This window comes from Thunnus thynnus, chromosome 7, assembly GCF_963924715.1.
Source record: "Thunnus thynnus chromosome 7, fThuThy2.1, whole genome shotgun sequence".
NCBI lineage: Eukaryota > Metazoa > Chordata > Actinopteri > Scombriformes > Scombridae > Thunnus > Thunnus thynnus.
This window is the reverse complement of record NC_089523.1, coordinates 30559168-30579202: the sequence shown is the minus strand read 5'-3', so window position 1 is coordinate 30579202 and position 20035 is coordinate 30559168. Positions and strand designations below refer to the sequence as shown.

Sequence of the window (20035 nt, the reverse complement as noted above, 5' to 3'; positions counted from 1 at the left end):
TAGCTCAAATGGTAGAGCGCTCGCTTTGCATGTGAGAGGCAGCGGGATCGACGCCCGCATTCTCCATTCCCGTTTCTTCTTTGGTGTAAAATGGGTCTTTGCCCTGAAAGTCAATGTCGCAGCATCGTGAAGTCAACGCTGTGCATCCAAATCTTCATGGCAGGAAACACACAATGCCTTGATTCGAAGGAACTGACGTAAAGCAGGATTCCTCCAGAGCGTTACTCCTGCCGATTGTGCTCATAATAAGCAGAGCAAGGGTGCCGAATTCTTACGGGGACACCCTCTGACACAAATGTTGATGACAGAGAACACATATTTCCTCTAAGTTCCTAAAGCTTTCACCACACACCTTTTGTAATCTCCTGCATCTCTGTGACCGCTAGTAGTTTTGACCCATAGTCAGCCACGTCGCATTGCTTGATGTCCAATGTTCACAGCCTCTCATGGGGATTTTCTTTACTCAACAGACACATACGGGAATCCGACAGAAGTGGGGGCATCCAACCACGAAGGGATTCGAACCCTCAATCTTCTGATCCGAAGTCAGACGCCTTGTCCTTTAGGCCACGTGGTCACGTGGACAGGGACGAGTACATTTCAACGGGGCTATGCTGGTAGTAGTCTAGAGTAAGAAGGAGCTGGACTTTGGACGTGAAGCTTTCGCCTTCATGGGATACACGTGTGAGACAATGTGGCGCTGTTGGTCAACCCATGGCTTGGGAACAGTGGGAGGTTTACATCAACTTTCTTTCCATCTGTAGGCGGCGCAAGGACTTGTGCCTTTACAACAACAGTTCCTGGCCAGTACAGGGATCGAACCTGTGACCTTGGCGTTATTAGCACCACGCTCTAACCAGCTGAGCTAACTGGCCTGCTGCTGAGAGTCATCTTACAACCACGTCCCTTATACAAAGACAAGGAAGCAATTGCTTTCGAGTATTTTGCGAGCTGTTGGCACCTCTCTCGTAATCGTCTTTAAGAGGGGAATTAGCTCAAATGGTAGAGTGCTCGCTTAGCATGCGAGAGGTAGCGGGATCGATGCCCGCATTCTCCATTACCTTCTTTTCTGTGGAGCCAGACAGCATCCACTGCTTTTTGTTTGGAGGCTGATGTCCCACAATCACGCCATTACAAAAGGATATTGTGTTGTGTCACCACGATACTTTCTTGATGAGGAACATAACTATGCCTGACCTTCTGGAGGACATTTACCTTCTGTTCTCAGGCAGCTTTTGCCTTTTCATAATCATCTGGTTGAAAACTTTGAATGCTCACAGTTGGTGAACCTAACTCTACGCTTTAGTCCTCTGAGCCCACGGGCGTGGCCAAGAACTTCTCAGGAAAATACTGCACGAGACATACAGTATGTCAATGGGGAAAACCAGTCACTAACTTCATTGGAAATCTTCAGCACCTGGTGAATACTTCCCCAGGTGGCACCTCCAGAGGGGAATTAGCTCAAATGGTAGAGCGCTCGCTTTGCATGTGAGAGGCAGCGGGATCGACGCCCGCATTCTCCATTCCCGTTTCTTCTTTGGTGTAAAATGGGTCTTTGCCCTGAAAGTCAATGTCGCAGCATCGTGAAGTCAACGCTGTGCATCCAAATCTTCATGGCAGGAAACACACAATGCCTTGATTCGAAGGAACTGACGTAAAGCAGGATTCCTCCAGAGCGTTACTCCTGCCGATTGTGCTCATAATAAGCAGAGCAAGGGTGCCGAATTCTTACGGGGACACCCTCTGACACAAATGTTGATGACAGAGAACACATATTTCCTCTTAAGTTCCTAAAGCTTTCACCACACACCTTTTGTAATCTCCTGCATCTCTGTGACCGCTAGTAGTTTTGACCCATAGTCAGCCACGTCGCATTGCTTGATGTCCAATGTTCACAGCCTCTCATGGGGATTTTCTTTACTCAACAGACACATACGGGAATCCGACAGAAGTGGGGGCATCCAACCACGAAGGGATTCGAACCCTCAATCTTCTGATCCGAAGTCAGACGCCTTGTCCTTTAGGCCACGTGGTCACGTGGACAGGGACGAGTACATTTCAACGGGGCTACATAGTAGTCTAGAGTAAGAAGGAGCTGGACTTTGGACGTGAAGCCTTCGCCTTCATGGGATACACGTGTGAGACAATGTGGCGCTGTTGGTCAACCCATGGCTTGGGAACAGTGGGAGGTTTACATCAACTTTCTTTCCATCTGTAGGCGGCGCAAGGACTTGTGCCTTTACAACAACAGTTCCTGGCCAGTACAGGGATCGAACCTGTGACCTTGGCGTTATTAGCACCACGCTCTAACCAGCTGAGCTAACTGGCCTGCTGCTGCTGAGAGTCCTCTTACAACCACGTCCCTTATACAAAGACAGGGAAGCAATTGCTTTCGAGTATTTTGCGAGCTGTTGGCACCTCTCTCGTAATCGTCTTTAAGAGGGGAATTAGCTCAAATGGTAGAGCGCTCGCTTAGCATGCGAGAGGTAGCGGGATCGATGCCCGCATTCTCCATTACCTTCTTTTCTGTGGAGCCAGACAGCATCCACTGCTTTTTGTTTGGAGGCTGATGTCCCACAATCACGCCATTACAAAAGGATATTGTGTTGTGTCACCACGATACTTTCTTGATGAGGAACATAACTATGCCTGACCTTCTGGAGGACATTTACCTTCTGTTCTCAGGCAGCTTTTGCCTTTTCATAATCATCTGGTTGAAAACTTTGAATGCTCACAGTTGGTGAACCTAACTCTACGCTTTAGTCCTCTGAGCCCACGGGCGTGGCCAAGAACTTCTCAGGAAAATACTGCACGAGACATACAGTATGTCAATGGGGAAAACCAGTCACTAACTTCATTGGAAATCTTCAGCACCTGGTGAATACTTCCCCAGGTGGCACCTCCAGAGGGGAATTAGCTCAAATGGTAGAGCGCTCGCTTTGCATGTGAGAGGCAGCGGGATCGACGCCCGCATTCTCCATTCCCGTTTCTTCTTTGGTGTAAAATGGGTCTTTGCCCTGAAAGTCAATGTCGCAGCATCGTGAAGTCAACGCTGTGCATCCAAATCTTCATGGCAGGAAACACACAATGCCTTGATTCGAAGGAACTGACGTAAAGCAGGATTCCTCCAGCACATCCAACACATATTTCCTCTAATTTCCTAAAGCTTTCACCACACACCTTTTGTAATCTCCTGCATCTCTGTGACCGCTAGTAGTTTTGACCCATAGTCAGCCACGTCGCATTGCTTGATGTCCAATGTTCACAGCCTCTCATGGGGATTTTCTTTACTCAACAGACACATACGGGAATCCGACAGAAGTGGGGGCATCCAACCACGAAGGGATTCGAACCCTCAATCTTCTGATCCGAAGTCAGACGCCTTGTCCTTTAGGCCACGTGGTCACGTGGACAGGGACGAGTACATTTCAACGGGGCTACGTTGGTAGTAGTCTAGAGTAAGAAGGAGCTGGACTTTGGACGTGAAGCTTTCGCCTTCATGCTGCTACAACAACAGTTCCTGGCCAGTACAGGGATCGAACCTGTGACCTTGGCGTTATTAGCACCACGCTCTAACCAGCTGAGCTAACTGGCCTGCTGCTGCTGAGAGTCCTCTTACAACCACGTCCCTTATACAAAGACAGGGAAGCAATTGCTTTCGAGTATTTTGCGAGCTGTTGGCACCTCTCTCGTAATCGTCTTTAAGAGGGGAATTAGCTCAAATGGTAGAGCGCTCGCTTAGCATGCGAGAGGTAGCGGGATCGATGCCTGCATTCTCCATTACCTTCTTTTCTGTGGAGCCAGACAGCATCCACTGCTTTTTGTTTGGAGGCTGATGTCCCACAATCACGCCATTACAAAAGGATATTGTGTTGTGTCACCACGATACTTTCTTGATGAGGAACATAACTATGCCTGACCTTCTGGAGGACATTTACCTTCTGTTCTCAGGCAGCTTTTGCCTTTTCATAATCATCTGGTTGAAAACTTTGAATGCTCACAGTTGGTGAACCTAACTCTACGCTTTAGTCCTCTGAGCCCACGGGCGTGGCCAAGAACTTCTCAGGAAAATACTGCACGAGACATACAGTATGTCAATGGGGAAAACCAGTCACTAACTTCATTGGAAATCTTCAGCACCTGGTGAATACTTCCCCAGGTGGCACCTCCAGAGGGGAATTAGCTCAAATGGTAGAGCGCTCGCTTTGCATGTGAGAGGCAGCGGGATCGACGCCCGCATTCTCCATTCCCGTTTCTTCTTTGGTGTAAAATGGGTCTTTGCCCTGAAAGTCAATGTCGCAGCATCGTGAAGTCAACGCTGTGCATCCAAATCTTCATGGCAGGAAACACACAATGCCTTGATTCGAAGGAACTGACGTAAAGCAGGATTCCTCCAGAGCGTTACTCCTGCCGATTGTGCTCATAATAAGCAGAGCAAGGGTGCCGAATTCTTACGGGGACACCCTCTGACACAAATGTTGATGACAGAGAACACATATTTCCTCTAAGTTCCTAAAGCTTTCACCACACACCTTTTGTAATCTCCTGCATCTCTGTGACCGCTAGTAGTTTTGACCCATAGTCAGCCACGTCGCATTGCTTGATGTCCAATGTTCACAGCCTCTCATGGGGATTTTCTTTACTCAACAGACACATACGGGAATCCGACAGAAGTGGGGGCATCCAACCACGAAGGGATTCGAACCCTCAATCTTCTGATCCGAAGTCAGACGCCTTGTCCTTTAGGCCACGTGGTCACATGGACAGGGACGAGTACATTTCAACGGGGCTACGTTGGTAGTAGTCTAGAGTAAGAAGGAGCTGGACTTTGGACGTGAAGCCTTCGCCTTCATGGGATACACGTGTGAGACAATGTGGCACTGTTGGTCAACCCATGGCTTGTGGACCGGGGGAGGTTTACATCAACTTTCTTTCCATCTGTAGGCGGCACAAGGACTTGTGCCTTTACAACAACAGTTCCTGGCCAGTACAGGGATCGAACCTGTGACCTTGGCGTTATTAGCACCACGCTCTAACCAGCTGAGCTAACTGGCCTGCTGCTGAGTGTCATCTTACAACCACGTCCCTTATACAAAGACAGGGAAGCAATTGCTTTCGAGTATTTTGCGAGCTGTTGGCACCTCTCTCGTAATCGTCTTTAAGAGGGGAATTAGCTCAAATGGTAGAGCGCTCGCTTAGCATGCGAGAGGTAGCGGGATCGATGCCCGCATTCTCCATTACCTTCTTTTCTGTGGAGCCAGACAGCATCCACTGCTTTTTGTTTGGAGGCTGATGTCCCACAATCACGCCATTACAAAAGGATATTGTGTTGTGTCACCACGATACTTTCTTGATGAGGAACATAACTATGCCTGACCTTCTGGAGGACATTTACCTTCTGTTCTCAGGCAGCTTTTGCCTTTTCATAATCATCTGGTTGAAAACTTTGAATGCTCACAGTTGGTGAACCTAACTCTACGCTTTAGTCCTCTGAACCCACGGGCGTGGCCAAGAACTTCTCAGGAAAATACTGCACGAGACATACAGTATGTCAATGGGGAAAACCAGTCACTAACTTCATTGGAAATCTTCAGCACCTGGTGAATACTTCCCCAGGTGGCACCTCCAGAGGGGAATTAGCTCAAATGGTAGAGCGCTCGCTTTGCATGTGAGAGGCAGCGGGATCGACGCCCGCATTCTCCATTCCCGTTTCTTCTTTGGTGTAAAATGGGTCTTTGCCCTGAAAGTCAATGTCGCAGCATCGTGAAGTCAACGCTGTGCATCCAAATCTTCATGGCAGGAAACACACAATGCCTTGATTCGAAGGAACTGACGTAAAGCAGGATTCCTCCAGCACATCCAACACATATTTCCTCTAAGTTCCTAAAGCTTTCACCACACACCTTTTGTAATCTCCTGCATCTCTGTGACCGCTAGTAGTTTTGACCCATAGTCAGCCACGTCGCATTGCTTGATGTCCAATGTTCACAGCCTCTCATGGGGATTTTCTTTACTCAACAGACACATACGGGAATCCGACAGAAGTGGGGGCATCCAACCACGAAGGGATTCGAACCCTCAATCTTCTGATCCGAAGTCAGACGCCTTGTCCTTTAGGCCACGTGGTCACGTGGACAGGGACGAGTACATTTCAACGGGGCTACGTTGGTAGTAGTCTAGAGTAAGAAGGAGCTGGACTTTGGACGTGAAGCCTTCGCCTTCATGCTGCTACAACAACAGTTCCTGGCCAGTACAGGGATCGAACCTGTGACCTTGGCGTTATTAGCACCACGCTCTAACCAGCTGAGCTAACTGGCCTGCTGCTGCTGAGAGTCCTCTTACAACCACGTCCCTTATACAAAGACAGGGAAGCAATTGCTTTCGAGTATTTTGCGAGCTGTTGGCACCTCTCTCGTAATCGTCTTTAAGAGGGGAATTAGCTCAAATGGTAGAGCGCTCGCTTAGCATGCGAGAGGTAGCGGGATCGATGCCTGCATTCTCCATTACCTTCTTTTCTGTGGAGCCAGACAGCATCCACTGCTTTTTGTTTGGAGGCTGATGTCCCACAATCACGCCATTACAAAAGGATATTGTGTTGTGTCACCACGATACTTTCTTGATGAGGAACATAACTATGCCTGACCTTCTGGAGGACATTTACCTTCTGTTCTCAGGCAGCTTTTGCCTTTTCATAATCATCTGGTTGAAAACTTTGAATGCTCACAGTTGGTGAACCTAACTCTACGCTTTAGTCCTCTGAGCCCACGGGCGTGGCCAAGAACTTCTCAGGAAAATACTGCACGAGACATACAGTATGTCAATGGGGAAAACCAGTCACTAACTTCATTGGAAATCTGAATACTGAATACGTGAATACTTCCCCAGGTGGCACCTCCAGAGGGGAATTAGCTCAAATGGTAGAGCGCTCGCTTTGCATGTGAGAGGCAGCGGGATCGACGCCCGCATTCTCCATTCCCGTTTCTTCTTTGGTGTAAAATGGGTCTTTGCCCTGAAAGTCAATGTCGCAGCATCGTGAAGTCAACGCTGTGCATCCAAATCTTCATGGCAGGAAACACACAATGCCTTGATTCGAAGGAACTGACGTAAAGCAGGATTCCTCCAGAGCGTTACTCCTGCCGATTGTGCTCATAATAAGCAGAGCAAGGGTGCCGAATTCTTACGGGGACACCCTCTGACACAAATGTTGATGACAGAGAACACATATTTCCTCTAAGTTCCTAAAGCTTTCACCACACACCTTTTGTAATCTCCTGCATCTCTGTGACCGCTAGTAGTTTTGACCCATAGTCAGCCACGTCGCATTGCTTGATGTCCAATGTTCACAGCCTCTCATGGGGATTTTCTTTACTCAACAGACACATACGGGAATCCGACAGAAGTGGGGGCATCCAACCACGAAGGGATTCGAACCCTCAATCTTCTGATCCGAAGTCAGACGCCTTGTCCTTTAGGCCACGTGGTCACGTGGACAGGGACGAGTACATTTCAACGGGGCTATGCTGGTAGTAGTCTAGAGTAAGAAGGAGCTGGACTTTGGACGTGAAGCTTTCGCCTTCATGGGATACACGTGTGAGACAATGTGGCACTGTTGGTCAACCCATAGCTTGTGGACCGGGGGAGGTTTACATCAACTTTCTTTCCATCTGTAGGCGGCACAAGGACTTGTGCCTTTACAACAACAGTTCCTGGCCAGTACAGGGATCGAACCTGTGACCTTGGCGTTATTAGCACCACGCTCTAACCAGCTGAGCTAACTGGCCTGCTGCTGAGAGTCATCTTACAACCACGTCCCTTATACAAAGACAGGGAAGCAATTGCTTTCGAGTATTTTGCGAGCTGTTGGCACCTCTCTCGTAATCGTCTTTAAGAGGGGAATTAGCTCAAATGGTAGAGCGCTCGCTTAGCATGCGAGAGGTAGCGGGATCGATGCCCGCATTCTCCATTACCTTCTTTTCTGTGGAGCCAGACAGCATCCACTGCTTTTTGTTTGGAGGCTGATGTCCCACAATCACGCCATTACAAAAGGATATTGTGTTGTGTCACCACGATACTTTCTTGATGAGGAACATAACTATGCCTGACCTTCTGGAGGACATTTACCTTCTGTTCTCAGGCAGCTTTTGCCTTTTCATAATCATCTGGTTGAAAACTTTGAATGCTCACAGTTGGTGAACCTAACTCTACGCTTTAGTCCTCTGAGCCCACGGGCGTGGCCAAGAACTTCTCAGGAAAATACTGCACGAGACATACAGTATGTCAATGGGGAAAACCAGTCACTAACTTCATTGGAAATCTTCAGCACCTGGTGAATACTTCCCCAGGTGGCACCTCCAGAGGGGAATTAGCTCAAATGGTAGAGCGCTCGCTTTGCATGTGAGAGGCAGCGGGATCGACGCCCGCATTCTCCATTCCCGTTTCTTCTTTGGTGTAAAATGGGTCTTTGCCCTGAAAGTCAATGTCGCAGCATCGTGAAGTCAACGCTGTGCATCCAAATCTTCATGGCAGGAAACACACAATGCCTTGATTCGAAGGAACTGACGTAAAGCAGGATTCCTCCAGAGCGTTACTCCTGCCGATTGTGCTCATAATAAGCAGAGCAAGGGTGCCGAATTCTTACGGGGACACCCTCTGACACAAATGTTGATGACAGAGAACACATATTTCCTCTTAAGTTCCTAAAGCTTTCACCACACACCTTTTGTAATCTCCTGCATCTCTGTGACCGCTAGTAGTTTTGACCCATAGTCAGCCACGTCGCATTGCTTGATGTCCAATGTTCACAGCCTCTCATGGGGATTTTCTTTACTCAACAGACACATACGGGAATCCGACAGAAGTGGGGGCATCCAACCACGAAGGGATTCGAACCCTCAATCTTCTGATCCGAAGTCAGACGCCTTGTCCTTTAGGCCACGTGGTCACGTGGACAGGGACGAGTACATTTCAACGGGGCTACGTAGTAGTCTAGAGTAAGAAGGAGCTGGACTTTGGACGTGAAGCCTTCGCCTTCATGGGATACACGTGTGAGACAATGTGGCGCTGTTGGTCAACCCATGGCTTGGGAACAGTGGGAGGTTTACATCAACTTTCTTTCCATCTGTAGGCGGCGCAAGGACTTGTGCCTTTACAACAACAGTTCCTGGCCAGTACAGGGATCGAACCTGTGACCTTGGCGTTATTAGCACCACGCTCTAACCAGCTGAGCTAACTGGCCTGCTGCTGCTGAGAGTCCTCTTACAACCACGTCCCTTATACAAAGACAGGGAAGCAATTGCTTTCGAGTATTTTGCGAGCTGTTGGCACCTCTCTCGTAATCGTCTTTAAGAGGGGAATTAGCTCAAATGGTAGAGCGCTCGCTTAGCATGCGAGAGGTAGCGGGATCGATGCCCGCATTCTCCATTACCTTCTTTTCTGTGGAGCCAGACAGCATCCACTGCTTTTTGTTTGGAGGCTGATGTCCCACAATCACGCCATTACAAAAGGATATTGTGTTGTGTCACCACGATACTTTCTTGATGAGGAACATAACTATGCCTGACCTTCTGGAGGACATTTACCTTCTGTTCTCAGGCAGCTTTTGCCTTTTCATAATCATCTGGTTGAAAACTTTGAATGCTCACAGTTGGTGAACCTAACTCTACGCTTTAGTCCTCTGAGCCCACGGGCGTGGCCAAGAACTTCTCAGGAAAATACTGCACGAGACATACAGTATGTCAATGGGGAAAACCAGTCACTAACTTCATTGGAAATCTGAATACTGAATACGCCTCTGGAGGTGGCACCTCCAGAGGGGAATTAGCTCAAATGGTAGAGCGCTCGCTTTGCATGTGAGAGGCAGCGGGATCGACGCCCGCATTCTCCATTCCCGTTTCTTCTTTGGTGTAAAATGGGTCTTTGCCCTGAAAGTCAATGTCGCAGCATCGTGAAGTCAACGCTGTGCATCCAAATCTTCATGGCAGGAAACACACAATGCCTTGATTCGAAGGAACTGACGTAAAGCAGGATTCCTCCAGAGCGTTACTCCTGCCGATTGTGCTCATAATAAGCAGAGCAAGGGTGCCGAATTCTTACGGGGACACCCTCTGACACAAATGTTGATGACAGAGAACACATATTTCCTCTTAAGTTCCTAAAGCTTTCACCACACACCTTTTGTAATCTCCTGCATCTCTGTGACCGCTAGTAGTTTTGACCCATAGTCAGCCACGTCGCATTGCTTGATGTCCAATGTTCACAGCCTCTCATGGGGATTTTCTTTACTCAACAGACACATACGGGAATCCGACAGAAGTGGGGGCATCCAACCACGAAGGGATTCGAACCCTCAATCTTCTGATCCGAAGTCAGACGCCTTGTCCTTTAGGCCACGTGGTCACGTGGACAGGGACGAGTACATTTCAACGGGGCTACGTAGTAGTCTAGAGTAAGAAGGAGCTGGACTTTGGACGTGAAGCCTTCGCCTTCATGGGATACACGTGTGAGACAATGTGGCGCTGTTGGTCAACCCATGGCTTGGGAACAGTGGGAGGTTTACATCAACTTTCTTTCCATCTGTAGGCGGCGCAAGGACTTGTGCCTTTACAACAACAGTTCCTGGCCAGTACAGGGATCGAACCTGTGACCTTGGCGTTATTAGCACCACGCTCTAACCAGCTGAGCTAACTGGCCTGCTGCTGCTGAGAGTCCTCTTACAACCACGTCCCTTATACAAAGACAGGGAAGCAATTGCTTTCGAGTATTTTGCGAGCTGTTGGCACCTCTCTCGTAATTGTCTTTAAGAGGGGAATTAGCTCAAATGGTAGAGCGCTCGCTTAGCATGCGAGAGGTAGCGGGATCGATGCCCGCATTCTCCATTACCTTCTTTTCTGTGGAGCCAGACAGCATCCACTGCTTTTTGTTTGGAGGCTGATGTCCCACAATCACGCCATTACAAAAGGATATTGTGTTGTGTCACCACGATACTTTCTTGATGAGGAACATAACTATGCCTGACCTTCTGGAGGACATTTACCTTCTGTTCTCAGGCAGCTTTTGCCTTTTCATAATCATCTGGTTGAAAACTTTGAATGCTCACAGTTGGTGAACCTAACTCTACGCTTTAGTCCTCTGAGCCCACGGGCGTGGCCAAGAACTTCTCAGGAAAATACTGCACGAGACATACAGTATGTCAATGGGGAAAACCAGTCACTAACTTCATTGGAAATCTGAATACTGAATACGCCTCTGGAGGTGGCACCTCCAGAGGGGAATTAGCTCAAATGGTAGAGCGCTCGCTTTGCATGTGAGAGGCAGCGGGATCGACGCCCGCATTCTCCATTCCCGTTTCTTCTTTGGTGTAAAATGGGTCTTTGCCCTGAAAGTCAATGTCGCAGCATCGTGAAGTCAACGCTGTGCATCCAAATCTTCATGGCAGGAAACACACAATGCCTTGATTCGAAGGAACTGACGTAAAGCAGGATTCCTCCAGAGCGTTACTCCTGCCGATTGTGCTCATAATAAGCAGAGCAAGGGTGCCGAATTCTTACGGGGACACCCTCTGACACAAATGTTGATGACAGAGAACACATATTTCCTCTTAAGTTCCTAAAGCTTTCACCACACACCTTTTGTAATCTCCTGCATCTCTGTGACCGCTAGTAGTTTTGACCCATAGTCAGCCACGTCGCATTGCTTGATGTCCAATGTTCACAGCCTCTCATGGGGATTTTCTTTACTCAACAGACACATACGGGAATCCGACAGAAGTGGGGGCATCCAACCACGAAGGGATTCGAACCCTCAATCTTCTGATCCGAAGTCAGACGCCTTGTCCTTTAGGCCACGTGGTCACGTGGACAGGGACGAGTACATTTCAACGGGGCTACGTAGTAGTCTAGAGTAAGAAGGAGCTGGACTTTGGACGTGAAGCTTTCGCCTTCATGGGATACACGTGTGAGACAATGTGGCACTGTTGGTCAACCCATGGCTTGGGAACAGTGGGAGGTTTACATCAACTTTCTTTCCATCTGTAGGCGGCGCAAGGACTTGTGCCTTTACAACAACAGTTCCTGGCCAGTACAGGGATCGAACCTGTGACCTTGGCGTTATTAGCACCACGCTCTAACCAGCTGAGCTAACTGGCCTGCTGCTGCTGAGAGTCCTCTTGAAACCACGTCCCTTATACAAAGACAGGGAAGCAATTGCTTTCGAGTATTTTGCGACCCGTTGGCACCTCTCTCGTAACTGTCTTTAAGAGGGGAATTAGCTCAAATGGTAGAGCGCTCGCTTAGCATGCGAGAGGTAGCGGGATCGATGCCCGCATTCTCCATTACCTTCTTTTCTGTGGAGCCAGAAAAGACAGCATCCACTGCTTTTTGTTTGGAGGCTGATGTCCCACAATCACGCCATTACAAAAGGATATTGTGTTGTGTCACCACGATACTTTCTTGATGAGGAACATAACTATGCCTGACCTTCTGGAGGACATTTACCTTCTGTTCTCAGGCAGCTTTTGCCTTTTCATAATCATCTGGTTGAAAACTTTGAATGCTCACAGTTGGTGAACCTAACTCTACGCTTTAGTCCTCTGAGCCCACGGGCGTGGCCAAGAACGTCTCAGGAAAATACTGCACGAGACATACAGTATGTCAATGGGGAAAACCAGTCACTAACTTCATTGGAAATCTGAATACTGAATACGTGAATACTTCCCCAGGTGGCACCTCCAGAGGGGAATTAGCTCAAATGGTAGAGCGCTCGCTTTGCATGTGAGAGGCAGCGGGATCGACGCCCGCATTCTCCATTCCCGTTTCTTCTTTGGTGTAAAATGGGTCTTTGCCCTGAAAGTCAATGTCGCAGCATCGTGAAGTCAACGCTGTGCATCCAAATCTTCATGGCAGGAAACACACAATGCCTTGATTCGAAGGAACTGACGTAAAGCAGGATTCCTCCAGAGCGTTACTCCTGCCGATTGTGCTCATAATAAGCAGAGCAAGGGTGCCGAATTCTTACGGGGACACCCTCTGACACAAATGTTGATGACAGAGAACACATATTTCCTCTAAGTTCCTAAAGCTTTCACCACACACCTTTTGTAATCTCCTGCATCTCTGTGACCGCTAGTAGTTTTGACCCATAGTCAGCCACGTCGCATTGCTTGATGTCCAATGTTCACAGCTTCTCATGGGGATTTTCTTTACTCAACAGACACATACGGGAATCCGACAGAAGTGGGGGCATCCAACCACGAAGGGATTCGAACCCTCAATCTTCTGATCCGAAGTCAGACGCCTTGTCCTTTAGGTCACGTGGGCAGGGACGAGTACATTTCAACGGGGCTACGTTGGTAGTAGTCTAGAGTAAGAAGGAGCTGGACTTTGGACGTGAAGCTTTCGCCTTCATGGGATACACGTGTGAGACAATGTGGCACTGTTGGTCAACCCATGGCTTGGGAACAGTGGGAGGTTTACATCAACTTTCTTTCCATCTGTAGGCGGCGCAAGGACTTGTGCCTTTACAACAACAGTTCCTGGCCAGTACAGGGATCGAACCTGTGACCTTGGCGTTATTAGCACCACGCTCTAACCAGCTGAGCTAACTGGCCTGCTGCTGCTGAGAGTCCTCTTGAAACCACGTCCCTTATACAAAGACAGGGAAGCAATTGCTTTCGAGTATTTTGCGACCCGTTGGCACCTCTCTCGTAACTGTCTTTAAGAGGGGAATTAGCTCAAATGGTAGAGCGCTCGCTTAGCATGCGAGAGGTAGCGGGATCGATGCCCGCATTCTCCATTACCTTCTTTTCTGTGGAGCCAGAAAAGACAGCATCCACTGCTTTTTGTTTGGAGGCTGATGTCCCACAATCACGCCATTACAAAAGGATATTGTGTTGTGTCACCACGATACTTTCTTGATGAGGAACATAACTATGCCTGACCTTCTGGAGGACATTTACCTTCTGTTCTCAGGCAGCTTTTGCCTTTTCATAATCATCTGGTTGAAAACTTTGAATGCTCACAGTTGGTGAACCTAACTCTACGCTTTAGTCCTCTGAGCCCACGGGCGTGGCCAAGAACGTCTCAGGAAAATACTGCACGAGACATACAGTATGTCAATGGGGAAAACCAGTCACTAACTTCAATGGAAATCTGAATACTGAATACGTGAATACTTCCCCAGGTGGCACCTCCAGAGGGGAATTAGCTCAAATGGTAGAGCGCTCGCTTTGCATGTGAGAGGCAGCGGGATCGACGCCCGCATTCTCCATTCCCGTTTCTTCTTTGGTGTAAAATGGGTCTTTGCCCTGAAAGTCAATGTCGCAGCATCGTGAAGTCAACGCTGTGCATCCAAATCTTCATGGCAGGAAACACACAATGCCTTGATTCGAAGGAACTGACGTAAAGCAGGATTCCTCCAGAGCGTTACTCCTGCCGATTGTGCTCATAATAAGCAGAGCAAGGGTGCCGAATTCTTACGGGGACACCCTCTGACACAAATGTTGATGACAGAGAACACATATTTCCTCTAAGTTCCTAAAGCTTTCACCACACACCTTTTGTAATCTCCTGCATCTCTGTGACCGCTAGTAGTTTTGACCCATAGTCAGCCACGTCGCATTGCTTGATGTCCAATGTTCACAGCTTCTCATGGGGATTTTCTTTACTCAACAGACACATACGGGAATCCGACAGAAGTGGGGGCATCCAACCACGAAGGGATTCGAACCCTCAATCTTCTGATCCGAAGTCAGACGCCTTGTCCTTTAGGTCACGTGGACAGGGACGAGTACATTTCAACGGGGCTACGTTGGTAGTAGTCTAGAGTAAGAAGGAGCTGGACTTTGGACGTGAAGCTTTCGCCTTCATGGGATACACGTGTGAGACAATGTGGCACTGTTGGTCAACCCATGGCTTGGGAACAGTGGGAGGTTTACATCAACTTTCTTTCCATCTGTAGGCGGCGCAAGGACTTGTGCCTTTACAACAACAGTTCCTGGCCAGTACAGGGATCGAACCTGTGACCTTGGCGTTATTAGCACCACGCTCTAACCAGCTGAGCTAACTGGCCTGCTGCTGTTGAGAGTCCTCTTGAAACCACGTCCCTTATACAAAGACAGGGAAGCAATTGCTTTCGAGTATTTTGCGACCCGTTGGCACCTCTCTCGTAACTGTCTTTAAGAGGGGAATTAGCTCAAATGGTAGAGCGCTCGCTTAGCATGCGAGAGGTAGCGGGATCGATGCCCGCATTCTCCATTACCTTCTTTTCTGTGGAGCCAGAAAAGACAGCATCCACTGCTTTTTGTTTGGAGGCTGATGTCCCACAATCACGCCATTACAAAAGGATATTGTGTTGTGTCACCACGATACTTTCTTGATGAGGAACATAACTATGCCTGACCTTCTGGAGGACATTTACCTTCTGTTCTCAGGCAGCTTTTGCCTTTTCATAATCATCTGGTTGAAAACTTTGAATGCTCACAGTTGGTGAACCTAACTCTACGCTTTAGTCCTCTGAGCCCACGGGCGTGGCCAAGAACGTCTCAGGAAAATACTGCACGAGACATACAGTATGTCAATGGGGAAAACCAGTCACTAACTTCAATGGAAATCTGAATACTGAATACGTGAATACTTCCCCAGGTGGCACCTCCAGAGGGGAATTAGCTCAAATGGTAGAGCGCTCGCTTTGCATGTGAGAGGCAGCGGGATCGACGCCCGCATTCTCCATTCCCGTTTCTTCTTTGGTGTAAAATGGGTCTTTGCCCTGAAAGTCAATGTCGCAGCATCGTGAAGTCAACGCTGTGCATCCAAATCTTCATGGCAGGAAACACACAATGCCTTGATTCGAAGGAACTGACGTAAAGCAGGATTCCTCCAGAGCGTTACTCCTGCCGATTGTGCTCATAATAAGCAGAGCAAGGGTGCCGAATTCTTACGGGGACACCCTCTGACACAAATGTTGATGACAGAGAACACATATTTCCTCTTAAGTTCCTAAAGCTTTCACCACACACCTTTTGTAATCTCCTGCATCTCTGTGACCGCTAGTAGTTTTGACCCATAGTCAGCCACGTCGCATTGCTTGATGTCCAATGTTCACAGCCTCTCATGGGGATTTTCTTTACTCAACAGACACATACGGGAATCCGACAGAAGTGGGGGCATCCAACCACGAAGGGATTCGAACCCTCAATCTTCTGATCCGAAGTCAGACGCCTTGTCCTTTAGGTCACGTGGACAGGGACGAGTACATTTCAACGGGGCTACGTTGGTAGTAGTCTAGAGTAAGAAGGAGCTGGACTTTGGACGTGAAGCTTTCGCCTTCATGGGATACACGTGTGAGACAATGTGGCACTGTTGGTCAACCCATGGCTTGGGAACAGTGGGAGGTTTACATCAACTTTCTTTCCATCTGTAGGCGGCGCAAGGACTTGTGCCTTTACAACAACAGTTCCTGGCCAGTACAGGGATCGAACCTGTGACCTTGGCGTTATTAGCACCACGCTCTAACCAGCTGAGCTAACTGGCCTGCTGCTGCTGAGAGTCCTCTTGAAACCACGTCCCTTATACAAAGACAGGGAAGCAATTGCTTTCGAGTATTTTGCGACCCGTTGGCACCTCTCTCGTAACTGTCTTTAAGAGGGGAATTAGCTCAAATGGTAGAGCGCTCGCTTAGCATGCGAGAGGTAGCGGGATCGATGCCCGCATTCTCCATTACCTTCTTTTCTGTGGAGCCAGAAAAGACAGCATCCACTGCTTTTTGTTTGGAGGCTGATGTCCCACAATCACGCCATTACAAAAGGATATTGTGTTGTGTCACCACGATACTTTCTTGATGAGGAACATAACTATGCCTGACCTTCTGGAGGACATTTACCTTCTGTTCTCAGGCAGCTTTTGCCTTTTCATAATCATCTGGTTGAAAACTTTGAATGCTCACAGTTGGTGAACCTAACTCTACGCTTTAGTCCTCTGAGCCCACGGGCGTGGCCAAGAACGTCTCAGGAAAATACTGCACGAGACATACAGTATGTCAATGGGGAAAACCAGTCACTAACTTCAATGGAAATCTGAATACTGAATACGTGAATACTTCCCCAGGTGGCACCTCCAGAGGGGAATTAGCTCAAATGGTAGAGCGCTCGCTTTGCATGTGAGAGGCAGCGGGATCGACGCCCGCATTCTCCATTCCCGTTTCTTCTTTGGTGTAAAATGGGTCTTTGCCCTGAAAGTCAATGTCGCAGCATCGTGAAGTCAACGCTGTGCATCCAAATCTTCATGGCAGGAAACACACAATGCCTTGATTCGAAGGAACTGACGTAAAGCAGGATTCCTCCAGAGCGTTACTCCTGCCGATTGTGCTCATAATAAGCAGAGCAAGGGTGCCGAATTCTTACGGGGACACCCTCTGACACAAATGTTGATGACAGAGAACACATATTTCCTCTTAAGTTCCTAAAGCTTTCACCACACACCTTTTGTAATCTCCTGCATCTCTGTGACCGCTAGTAGTTTTGACCCATAGTCAGCCACGTCGCATTGCTTGATGTCCAATGTTCACAGCCTCTCATGGGGATTTTCTTTACTCAACAGACACATACGGGAATCCGACAGAAGTGGGGGCATCCAACCACGAAGGGATTCGAACCCTCAATCTTCTGATCCGAAGTCAGACGCCTTGTCCTTTAGGTCACGTGGACAGGGACGAGTACATTTCAACGGGGCTACGTTGGTAGTAGTCTAGAGTAAGAAGGAGCTGGACTTTGGACGTGAAGCTTTCGCCTTCATGGGATACACGTGTGAGACAATGTGGAACTGTTGGTCAACCCATGGCTTGGGAACAGTGGGAGGTTTACATCAACTTTCTTTCCATCTGTAGGCGGCGCAAGGACTTGTGCCTTTACAACAACAGTTCCTGGCCAGTACAGGGATCGAACCTGTGACCTTGGCGTTATTAGCACCACGCTCTAACCAGCTGAGCTAACTGGCCTGCTGCTGCTGAGAGTCCTCTTGAAACCACGTCCCTTATACAAAGACAGGGAAGCAATTGCTTTCGAGTATTTTGCGACCCGTTGGCACCTCTCTCGTAACTGTCTTTAAGAGGGGAATTAGCTCAAATGGTAGAGCGCTCGCTTAGCATGCGAGAGGTAGCGGGATCGATGCCCGCATTCTCCATTACCTTCTTTTCTGTGGAGCCAGAAAAGACAGCATCCACTGCTTTTTGTTTGGAGGCTGATGTCCCACAATCACGCCATTACAAAAGGATATTGTGTTGTGTCACCACGATACTTTCTTGATGAGGAACATAACTATGCCTGACCTTCTGGAGGACATTTACCTTCTGTTCTCAGGCAGCTTTTGCCTTTTCATAATCATCTGGTTGAAAACTTTGAATGCTCACAGTTGGTGAACCTAACTCTACGCTTTAGTCCTCTGAGCCCACGGGCGTGGCCAAGAACGTCTCAGGAAAATACTGCACGAGACATACAGTATGTCAATGGGGAAAACCAGTCACTAACTTCAATGGAAATCTGAATACTGAATACGTGAATACTTCCCCAGGTGGCACCTCCAGAGGGGAATTAGCTCAAATGGTAGAGCGCTCGCTTTGCATGTGAGAGGCAGCGGGATCGACGCCCGCATTCTCCATTCCCGTTTCTTCTTTGGTGTAAAATGGGTCTTTGCCCTGAAAGTCAATGTCGCAGCATCGTGAAGTCAACGCTGTGCATCCAAATCTTCATGGCAGGAAACACACAATGCCTTGATTCGAAGGAACTGACGTAAAGCAGGATTCCTCCAGAGCGTTACTCCTGCCGATTGTGCTCATAATAAGCAGAGCAAGGGTGCCGAATTCTTACGGGGACACCCTCTGACACAAATGTTGATGACAGAGAACACATATTTCCTTTAAGTTCCTAAAGCTTTCACCACACACCTTTTGTAATCTCCTGCATCTCTGTGACCGCTAGTAGTTTTGACCCATAGTCAGCCACGTCGCATTGCTTGATGTCCAATGTTCACAGCTTCTCATGGGGATTTTCTTTACTCAACAGACACATACGGGAATCCGACAGAAGTGGGGGCATCCAACCACGAAGGGATTCGAACCCTCAATCTTCTGATCCGAAGTCAGACGCCTTGTCCTTTAGGCCACGTGGTCACGTGGACAGGGACGAGTACATTTCAACGGGGCTACGTTGGTAGTAGTCTAGAGTAAGAAGGAGCTGGACTTTGGACGTGAAGCTTTCGCCTTCATGGGATACACGTGTGAGACAATGTGGCACTGTTGGTCAACCCATGGCTTGGGAACAGTGGGAGGTTTACATCAACTTTCTTTCCATCTGTAGGCGGCGCAAGGACTTGTGCCTTTACAACAACAGTTCCTGGCCAGTACAGGGATCGAACCTGTGACCTTGGCGTTATTAGCACCACGCTCTAACCAGCTGAGCTAACTGGCCTGCTGCTGCTGAGAGTCCTCTTGAAACCACGTCCCTTATACAAAGACAGGGAAGCAATTGCTTTCGAGTATTTTGCGACCCGTTGGCACCTCTCTCGTAACTGTCTTTAAGAGGGGAATTAGCTCAAATGGTAGAGCGCTCGCTTAGCATGCGAGAGGTAGCGGGATCGATGCCCGCATTCTCCATTACCTTCTTTTCTGTGGAGCCAGAAAAGACAGCATCCACTGCTTTTTGTTTGGAGGCTGATGTCCCACAATCACGCCATTACAAAAGGATATTGTGTTGTGTCACCACGATACTTTCTTGATGAGGAACATAACTATGCCTGACCTTCTGGAGGACATTTACCTTCTGTTCTCAGGCAGCTTTTGCCTTTTCATAATCATCTGGTTGAAAACTTTGAATGCTCACAGTTGGTGAACCTAACTCTACGCTTTAGTCCTCTGAGCCCACGGGCGTGGCCAAGAACGTCTCAGGAAAATACTGCACGAGACATACAGTATGTCAATGGGGAAAACCAGTCACTAACTTCATTGGAAATCTGAATACTGAATACGTGAATACTTCCCCAGGTGGCACCTC

General features: G+C 48.4%; 36 non-coding genes across 36 annotated transcripts; 12 read left to right on the top strand and 24 right to left on the bottom strand.

Annotated features, from left to right (window-relative positions):
- Positions 1-504: 504 nt before the first annotated feature.
- trnar-ucg (transfer RNA arginine (anticodon UCG)) lies at positions 505-577 on the bottom strand. Its single transcript has one exon. It is a non-coding gene; the product is annotated as a tRNA-Arg (tRNA).
- A 224-nt stretch (positions 578-801) lies between these two features.
- trnai-aau (transfer RNA isoleucine (anticodon AAU)) lies at positions 802-875 on the bottom strand. The gene has a single exon. It is a non-coding gene; the product is annotated as a tRNA-Ile (tRNA).
- A 109-nt stretch (positions 876-984) lies between these two features.
- Positions 985-1057, top strand: trnaa-agc (transfer RNA alanine (anticodon AGC)). Its single transcript has one exon. It is a non-coding gene; the product is annotated as a tRNA-Ala (tRNA).
- Positions 1058-1962: 905 nt separating this feature from the next.
- Positions 1963-2035, bottom strand: trnar-ucg (transfer RNA arginine (anticodon UCG)). The gene has a single exon. It is a non-coding gene; the product is annotated as a tRNA-Arg (tRNA).
- A 220-nt stretch (positions 2036-2255) lies between these two features.
- On the bottom strand, positions 2256-2329 carry trnai-aau (transfer RNA isoleucine (anticodon AAU)). The gene has a single exon. It is a non-coding gene; the product is annotated as a tRNA-Ile (tRNA).
- Positions 2330-2441: 112 nt separating this feature from the next.
- On the top strand, positions 2442-2514 carry trnaa-agc (transfer RNA alanine (anticodon AGC)). The gene has a single exon. It is a non-coding gene; the product is annotated as a tRNA-Ala (tRNA).
- An 818-nt stretch (positions 2515-3332) lies between these two features.
- trnar-ucg (transfer RNA arginine (anticodon UCG)) lies at positions 3333-3405 on the bottom strand. The gene has a single exon. It is a non-coding gene; the product is annotated as a tRNA-Arg (tRNA).
- Positions 3406-3521: 116 nt separating this feature from the next.
- trnai-aau (transfer RNA isoleucine (anticodon AAU)) lies at positions 3522-3595 on the bottom strand. Its single transcript has one exon. It is a non-coding gene; the product is annotated as a tRNA-Ile (tRNA).
- Positions 3596-4684: 1089 nt separating this feature from the next.
- On the bottom strand, positions 4685-4757 carry trnar-ucg (transfer RNA arginine (anticodon UCG)). Its single transcript has one exon. It is a non-coding gene; the product is annotated as a tRNA-Arg (tRNA).
- Positions 4758-4981: 224 nt separating this feature from the next.
- Positions 4982-5055, bottom strand: trnai-aau (transfer RNA isoleucine (anticodon AAU)). Its single transcript has one exon. It is a non-coding gene; the product is annotated as a tRNA-Ile (tRNA).
- A 109-nt stretch (positions 5056-5164) lies between these two features.
- On the top strand, positions 5165-5237 carry trnaa-agc (transfer RNA alanine (anticodon AGC)). Its single transcript has one exon. It is a non-coding gene; the product is annotated as a tRNA-Ala (tRNA).
- Positions 5238-6055: 818 nt separating this feature from the next.
- Positions 6056-6128, bottom strand: trnar-ucg (transfer RNA arginine (anticodon UCG)). Its single transcript has one exon. It is a non-coding gene; the product is annotated as a tRNA-Arg (tRNA).
- Positions 6129-6244: 116 nt separating this feature from the next.
- trnai-aau (transfer RNA isoleucine (anticodon AAU)) lies at positions 6245-6318 on the bottom strand. The gene has a single exon. It is a non-coding gene; the product is annotated as a tRNA-Ile (tRNA).
- A 1092-nt stretch (positions 6319-7410) lies between these two features.
- trnar-ucg (transfer RNA arginine (anticodon UCG)) lies at positions 7411-7483 on the bottom strand. Its single transcript has one exon. It is a non-coding gene; the product is annotated as a tRNA-Arg (tRNA).
- A 224-nt stretch (positions 7484-7707) lies between these two features.
- On the bottom strand, positions 7708-7781 carry trnai-aau (transfer RNA isoleucine (anticodon AAU)). Its single transcript has one exon. It is a non-coding gene; the product is annotated as a tRNA-Ile (tRNA).
- Positions 7782-7890: 109 nt separating this feature from the next.
- Positions 7891-7963, top strand: trnaa-agc (transfer RNA alanine (anticodon AGC)). Its single transcript has one exon. It is a non-coding gene; the product is annotated as a tRNA-Ala (tRNA).
- Positions 7964-8868: 905 nt separating this feature from the next.
- trnar-ucg (transfer RNA arginine (anticodon UCG)) lies at positions 8869-8941 on the bottom strand. Its single transcript has one exon. It is a non-coding gene; the product is annotated as a tRNA-Arg (tRNA).
- A 220-nt stretch (positions 8942-9161) lies between these two features.
- trnai-aau (transfer RNA isoleucine (anticodon AAU)) lies at positions 9162-9235 on the bottom strand. Its single transcript has one exon. It is a non-coding gene; the product is annotated as a tRNA-Ile (tRNA).
- A 112-nt stretch (positions 9236-9347) lies between these two features.
- On the top strand, positions 9348-9420 carry trnaa-agc (transfer RNA alanine (anticodon AGC)). The gene has a single exon. It is a non-coding gene; the product is annotated as a tRNA-Ala (tRNA).
- Positions 9421-10322: 902 nt separating this feature from the next.
- trnar-ucg (transfer RNA arginine (anticodon UCG)) lies at positions 10323-10395 on the bottom strand. The gene has a single exon. It is a non-coding gene; the product is annotated as a tRNA-Arg (tRNA).
- Positions 10396-10615: 220 nt separating this feature from the next.
- On the bottom strand, positions 10616-10689 carry trnai-aau (transfer RNA isoleucine (anticodon AAU)). The gene has a single exon. It is a non-coding gene; the product is annotated as a tRNA-Ile (tRNA).
- A 112-nt stretch (positions 10690-10801) lies between these two features.
- Positions 10802-10874, top strand: trnaa-agc (transfer RNA alanine (anticodon AGC)). Its single transcript has one exon. It is a non-coding gene; the product is annotated as a tRNA-Ala (tRNA).
- Positions 10875-11776: 902 nt separating this feature from the next.
- On the bottom strand, positions 11777-11849 carry trnar-ucg (transfer RNA arginine (anticodon UCG)). The gene has a single exon. It is a non-coding gene; the product is annotated as a tRNA-Arg (tRNA).
- A 220-nt stretch (positions 11850-12069) lies between these two features.
- Positions 12070-12143, bottom strand: trnai-aau (transfer RNA isoleucine (anticodon AAU)). The gene has a single exon. It is a non-coding gene; the product is annotated as a tRNA-Ile (tRNA).
- A 112-nt stretch (positions 12144-12255) lies between these two features.
- Positions 12256-12328, top strand: trnaa-agc (transfer RNA alanine (anticodon AGC)). Its single transcript has one exon. It is a non-coding gene; the product is annotated as a tRNA-Ala (tRNA).
- A 1201-nt stretch (positions 12329-13529) lies between these two features.
- Positions 13530-13603, bottom strand: trnai-aau (transfer RNA isoleucine (anticodon AAU)). The gene has a single exon. It is a non-coding gene; the product is annotated as a tRNA-Ile (tRNA).
- Positions 13604-13715: 112 nt separating this feature from the next.
- On the top strand, positions 13716-13788 carry trnaa-agc (transfer RNA alanine (anticodon AGC)). The gene has a single exon. It is a non-coding gene; the product is annotated as a tRNA-Ala (tRNA).
- A 1201-nt stretch (positions 13789-14989) lies between these two features.
- Positions 14990-15063, bottom strand: trnai-aau (transfer RNA isoleucine (anticodon AAU)). The gene has a single exon. It is a non-coding gene; the product is annotated as a tRNA-Ile (tRNA).
- A 112-nt stretch (positions 15064-15175) lies between these two features.
- On the top strand, positions 15176-15248 carry trnaa-agc (transfer RNA alanine (anticodon AGC)). Its single transcript has one exon. It is a non-coding gene; the product is annotated as a tRNA-Ala (tRNA).
- Positions 15249-16450: 1202 nt separating this feature from the next.
- On the bottom strand, positions 16451-16524 carry trnai-aau (transfer RNA isoleucine (anticodon AAU)). Its single transcript has one exon. It is a non-coding gene; the product is annotated as a tRNA-Ile (tRNA).
- Positions 16525-16636: 112 nt separating this feature from the next.
- On the top strand, positions 16637-16709 carry trnaa-agc (transfer RNA alanine (anticodon AGC)). The gene has a single exon. It is a non-coding gene; the product is annotated as a tRNA-Ala (tRNA).
- Positions 16710-17911: 1202 nt separating this feature from the next.
- On the bottom strand, positions 17912-17985 carry trnai-aau (transfer RNA isoleucine (anticodon AAU)). Its single transcript has one exon. It is a non-coding gene; the product is annotated as a tRNA-Ile (tRNA).
- A 112-nt stretch (positions 17986-18097) lies between these two features.
- trnaa-agc (transfer RNA alanine (anticodon AGC)) lies at positions 18098-18170 on the top strand. Its single transcript has one exon. It is a non-coding gene; the product is annotated as a tRNA-Ala (tRNA).
- Positions 18171-19082: 912 nt separating this feature from the next.
- trnar-ucg (transfer RNA arginine (anticodon UCG)) lies at positions 19083-19155 on the bottom strand. Its single transcript has one exon. It is a non-coding gene; the product is annotated as a tRNA-Arg (tRNA).
- A 224-nt stretch (positions 19156-19379) lies between these two features.
- trnai-aau (transfer RNA isoleucine (anticodon AAU)) lies at positions 19380-19453 on the bottom strand. The gene has a single exon. It is a non-coding gene; the product is annotated as a tRNA-Ile (tRNA).
- A 112-nt stretch (positions 19454-19565) lies between these two features.
- Positions 19566-19638, top strand: trnaa-agc (transfer RNA alanine (anticodon AGC)). Its single transcript has one exon. It is a non-coding gene; the product is annotated as a tRNA-Ala (tRNA).
- Positions 19639-20035: the final 397 nt, after the last annotated feature.